The following is a 6,403-nucleotide window of genomic DNA, read 5'->3' on the forward strand; positions in this document are numbered from 1 at the left end:
GAATGCCCTTTTGACCATTTAGCATGTAGACGAAATTCGATGGTTGTGATTTTGATCGATGATTTTGTTGACTCATTTCTTTAGGTGAGTTGGGAAAAAAACATAATCTCAGCTATTAGGATTTATTCAGTCAAAGAGGGAGAATCGTTGATGTGCATTTGGTTGATTTCCACCTCTTATCAGGTGGGTTAGATTGCTCTTTCACCGTAAAAGCACTTTGTAACAAACATTCAAAATTTGCTTTCCCCATGGATTTGATTATTTTTCATAATAAATAAGTGGGTCCACTCATAAGTTACGTTAGGCATGGGTGAAAGACGCTCTTTAGACAGCACCAAGCCACCCACTACTTTGAAAATATCCTAGTTGGAAAATGAATTTCGTCCTTTTAAATTTTTGGGTTGAATTTATAATTACGTAGTTCTAGTATTTAAAAATCAAATATTTTTAAAAGCAAATTGTCTAAATGCACAATTTTCCTGAAATTTTATTCAAAAACCAGAATCCATATATGTGCACCCGCGTTTAATCGGAGTGCGCGTTCCTTCCCTTCTAATTAGCTGAAAAATTTATAATGTTATCTATTATTTTTTTATTTTTATAATTTTATTTTCTTTAACAAATTAGGAAACATGTATATATGGAATTATCAATCTCATAACTACGCACATCTCTCTAGAAGGCAACTCTATTAACTTCAGTAATTGGAGGATCTGAAGATTCTGTTTCATTTATACATGTTCAACAAAAATGAAGATGAGAGTTTAGTAGTTGATGCCTCTGCAACTGCGAAGACAAAAGCTCTTGAAGTTGTTTCATTAACTCTTGTACTGCAGTCTATCTGCTTTGTCTTCAAGTTGAAACAACAATCAGTGCAAGTTAAGGGTCTGAATTACAAACAAAACTTTGCTAAGAAAAGTATAAGGTAGGGTGTCAACGGGTCCGGGTCCTCCCGGGTATCACTAGACCCGGACCCTACTTATAAAGGTCGGGTCCGATTCCTAAATTTGTGGACCCAGAACCGGACCCGTTTAAATATCCGGGTACCCGTCGGTTCCGGGTACCCATTGGGTCTAAAGAAAACTATTTAAAAAATCTCAAAAACTTAATATATTTCTCTTTTTAGCTTGGATTTAAGTAATTTTTATAAAAAATTATTATTATTTCTTATGAATGTACTAAATAAAGATTAAATATAAGAGAAAAAATTTAAATGAGTAAAATATCAAAGCTAAAAGTAGAAAAAATACTTATAATTTTGCTAAAAACATGAATAAAAGAATGAATAAACGGGTACCCGATACCCGCGGGTACCCAATGGGTATTACCCGTTTGGACCCGTTTAAATTCGGGTCCACTCGGGTAATTACCCGTCGGGTCCTAAGTAGCTAATGGGTCCAACTTTAGGACCCGGTACCGGACCCTAATATACCGGGTCCGGTTCCGGATCCGGGTAATGGGTACCCATTGACAGCCCTAATATAAGGTGAAACTGAAATATTCCTACAAATTTTGAGCCACACATGAATTACAAAAGACTAAAATAAGAAAGCAAATAGTCGCGAGCAGAAAAAAGAAGAAACACGATTGGAACCCTCTAACTATTATCAATCATATCTTGTATGCCTTCCTGTTTCTTTTTCTCGTCTTCCTGTTTCCTTTTCTTGTGATTTCGCGTGTCGTGACCTTCTCTTTGGCATGTTCTGCAGATTTTAGATTTTTGTTTTGCCGTAAAGACTTATGCACCAACATTGTAAAGATAACTGTGTGCACCAACGACCATAGAATTTTGTAAGCATGTTGTCTATTCATAGTTCATAGCAACAGTGACAGTTAGCTACATTTTAGTATAGTCACAACCTACATATGGTTCATTTCTAATTTATGCAAGTTGATATAGACCTGCAGAGTCAAAAGAGAGTCATTTTGTGGTAGTGCCCTTTGTTGTGCCAACACAAAATTATATATTGGATCACTACAGACTGGTGGGGGATAAACGACTTGTGGATACGTCGACTGCAACTGTTTTACAGCATTACATGAGTGTAGCATGGATTTTTCTTATGAATAATATGTAGAAAATATTGAAACTAAAAATTATGTATAACCTGTACTGGTTGGTGTATACTTGACGTTCCTGTTTCAGTCACGGTGATCACTTGTTTGTTTGTTTGTTTGCAGCTGACTCGGCGTTTGAATCTGAGTCAACCCCTGACTCGGACCGAGTCAACAGTCAGACCGTTTGTTTTCCATTTTGAGTCAGATCTGACTCGACCTATGACTCAGACATAACCCCTGACTCGGATTCATTTGAGTCAGGTAACAAAATACCCCTGAGTCATGGGACCAAACCACTAACTCACTTATTTCCGAATCAGATGAGTCAGATCTGACTCAAAACAAACATATTGACTCAGATCCAGATGAGTCAGGTGATTTCACTCAGATCCAGATGATTCAGATCCAGACGACTCAGATGAGTCAGGAGTAAACAAACGTGGTGTTAGTTTGCATTACCACCTGAAATCAAAAGTATGATAATATTAATGTTCCAGAAAAAACAAGGATAGATATATCACATTCAAAGTATGTACGAGAGATGGACTAACCTTTTTTATCCGAACTTTTAGATGATATGTCCAGCGAGCACTTTAACCTTTTGCTCGACTGGCGGCGAGAATCTCTTTTTTGTGGGTCTCGCAATACTACCTCTTCAGTCACAGTAGGTACCATGTTTGAATTTGTGGTAGATGTACTTTTGTGAACCATGTATTCTTGTTCTTCCACTGAACGAATATATGTCTCCATATCTTGCTCCGTTTTTAACATTAGTGACTTGGTCAGAGCAAACAACTAATTTGATTTTGAACAACACTTGGTCACAATCTTTTGCGAAATATGTGACAATTCACTGTAGCATTCTGTAGCGGATGGATCCGTCATCAGGGATTAAATCGCCACGAAAGTCGAAAACAACTTCATTTGTAGCTTCTCTAGACCATCTCTTTAAATAGTACCTAGACGGTAAATTCTTGTACTGTAAATCATGAAATACTTTAAGCACACGGTCGTAAAGAATTCAACTAAATTCAAACTTCCTACAAGAGCATGAAACTGAATTCTCTGTACTATTAAGTGTAAGTGTTCGAGTCATTCTGAAGACACCTATATCTTTTTCCTTGTATATACGAATCACTCTGTCTTCTCTTTCAGTTTCCAGTAACATCCCAATAGTTAACTGAAGCTCTTCTTGTTAAACATTAAAAATCTTTCTAGTGTAGAATTTTGCTGCTTCACATTCTACATACCACGGAGAAATCAGATTAGGAAATGTTTACTGTATACCAATTTCTTCTGCTATTTCACTTTCACGTCGATCAGTCATGGCCATAGAGTATTGATCAACAAATTTTCGAAAGAAGAATTTTACCATCGCTAAAATAGCCTTTTAGAAACTTATTAATGATCTCACTCCTTTGTGTTGTGGTTATGCCAGCACAAAAATACGAACGACTATAAGCCTGAGCCCACTTCTCTCACAAATCATATATTCCCTGTAACCACTAATTTTTTGTAAGCTTATATTATACAAGCAACTTTTTCCAACTTTTTTCAAACTCTTCAATTGTTTCTGGATTATATATGCAGGACTTGAGATCTGGTGCGAAAGATTTAAAGTTGGTAAATATCTTACTTAAGTGCTTAGCCGCGTTTTGATATGTATGCCATAAGCATAATCCATGGTGAGTATCTGGAAATACTTCTTCCACAGCTTTTAGAATTACTTTAGCTTGATCTGTAAAGATACTTGTAGGCCTCTATCCTCCCATGCCCTCCAAAAAAATATTAAACAACCATTGAGCTGCATCAGCTGATTCATCATCTATTAATCCACATCAAAAAAGGGTTGTTTGCCCATGGTTATTTATTCCAACAATAGGTGCACAAAGCATGTTGTAATTGTTTGTCTTGAAGGTTGTGTTGAAACATACTGCATCTCCAAATAATGCATAATCTCTTCGCGACTTTGCGTCACAAAAAAAAAAACACCATGTATCACTCCATTTGTATTGGTTCGAAAAGAGTAAAAGAAATGTTTGTTTTCTTGTTTCTTTTGCTTGATATAGTCAAGAAGACATTGTGCATCAACCTTCTTAAAGAACTCAGCTCGTTTCTTCTGTATCAAATTGTCAGAATCCTTTTTTGTAAAGTTAAGGCTTTTGGCTCCTACAGAATTTTCACGCATGTAAGAATAAATTTGTGATGGTTTTATTCCTGACAAATACATAATATCAATAATTTCTTCTTGAACATACTCAATTTTCCTTTAGGACTTCAATCGATGTGAACCCCATTGTGGAACTAGTTTGTGTGTATGATCCGCACGAAAGGCTATTACTATATATGTATCAACATAATTAAGTTTATATTCAAGCAACGCTTCACATCCAAATCTCCTTTCAGCTCTTTTCTTTATCAGTGTCCTAACTTTTCTATACCAACCTTGGCATGCACAAACTAGTTGTTGTCGATTAACTTTACTAGAATCATCCATGTTCTTATTTTTTTTCTCTGAATCCATACACTAAATCCTATATTTCTTGCGTAGCTATTATAAAAATCATAAGCTTTCTGTGTTGTTTCAAATATCATTCCAACCTTTGGTTCTCCTTCATTCCAAAATTCAGTTATCTTACAAAAAATTATTTCTCCCGACTCGGGATTTTCTGCATTATCACAACATTGATCATCTATTTCACAATTTTCTTCATCACTTGCAGAACCCAAACTATGAACTACAGAATCTTTATAACAATAATCTTCAATGGGATCTTCGTGCTCAACAATATTTTTAGAGCACTGCTCGGTCGAACTCGCAAGCGTTTCTATCTCAAGCTTGTTTGTCAATGTTAGTGATCAAAACTATAAGTCTTGATTTCTAGTCTACTTATAGTGATGTCTCGGACTATGATAGTTGTGTAGTTAAGCACTAGACTTCACGGCGTTCATCAAATGAAAAACGAAGAACTATTAAGGAGAGTTAGTGGAACTTCATCAACAAAAGGTATGTGGAGACTAAAACTCATCTATCACTTGGAAAGTCTATTTATACCCTATCTCCTATATTGAGACATAAGTCGTATTACAATATAGTTGTCGATTATACACATTTGAGATTTCGAGCTGAGATTAACTCGCTTACATATTTCTCGAAATATGTGTTGTTAAGCTTTCGCTTAAACCAAGTTCATCATATATTCTTGACGAAAGTCAAAAGATGATCATGTGAAAATCACCGAGTAACATCTTACATGGTTTGTGTGATACAATCATTTGGTGTAGACTTGGAATGTTTCGTTATGATTATTTCAATAACTTGAAAATTTCTTTGATGCTAATAGTGTGTGAAAACGGCTATTGTCATCCTCTAAGAAAGTTTCAATGATTGAAATAAGAGTTTAGAACACTTAACCAACATTGGATTATAAACATGTTGTGCACTCTTGCATATATGTGATCCATGTCCATGAACCATAGTATGCATACCCGTATGCGTACCTGTTGGTTTGAGAAGTCAGGGAACCTAAATGCGCGTACGCGTACGCATGCTGGCGTAGGTTTGTGACTGGAATTTTCTGCTGTTGTTGATGGTGGTTTTTAGTTCAGGGTTAAAATTGTAAAAACTCGTGCCGTCATTCTGCAAAGAAACTGAGCCATGAAAAGTGATGAGTGTCCAACCTCTTCACTGGTGCATTTATTGAGCAATTCAATATATTTACATGAAATTTATCCATAATGGTGCATGTAGCAACAATCCCAAATATTCTGTAAATTTCGGCACCCTGCCTATATTATTCAATTAATATAAGTTTCTTTGAAATGCTTTCTGTGCTATGTTCCCCCGGCTGAACCCTTAATGTTGATATGACATGACAATTTGAGTTCACTCGCAACAGAGTAGCATGAATTTCCAAGTATCAAGGTTAAGGTCCTTGCATAAAAGTACTCAATCGGAAAGCATACTGCTCTATGACAATAAAACTTAAAGAACTCTTTGTCAACACATATAATTCAATCAATTTTGTGATAATTCACAAGATTCAGATATTACCCTGACTAATTTGCAAAAATTAGGGTTTTGCGCCCTGCGCAGTATATTAGACCTCGCCTGTCGAAATTAAGCCTAGAAGAACTAGGAAATTAATCCGCCATGGATTAATTAGTAGGTGCAAAATCCTACCCACAATCAGAAAACAAGGAATAAAAGGAGTCGTGGAATAGGAGCAGCAACAAAGGGAGGAGTGGCCACGCCATAGGCCAGCCGGCGCCACTTGCAAGTGGCCACACCCCATGCTGCTCGACCGACCCCAATTTTACGTCGACCAATCAGGTCGCCTTAAAC

Source organism: Papaver somniferum, chromosome 1 (genome assembly GCF_003573695.1).
Source record: "Papaver somniferum cultivar HN1 chromosome 1, ASM357369v1, whole genome shotgun sequence".
Taxonomy (NCBI): Eukaryota; Viridiplantae; Streptophyta; class Magnoliopsida; order Ranunculales; family Papaveraceae; genus Papaver; species Papaver somniferum.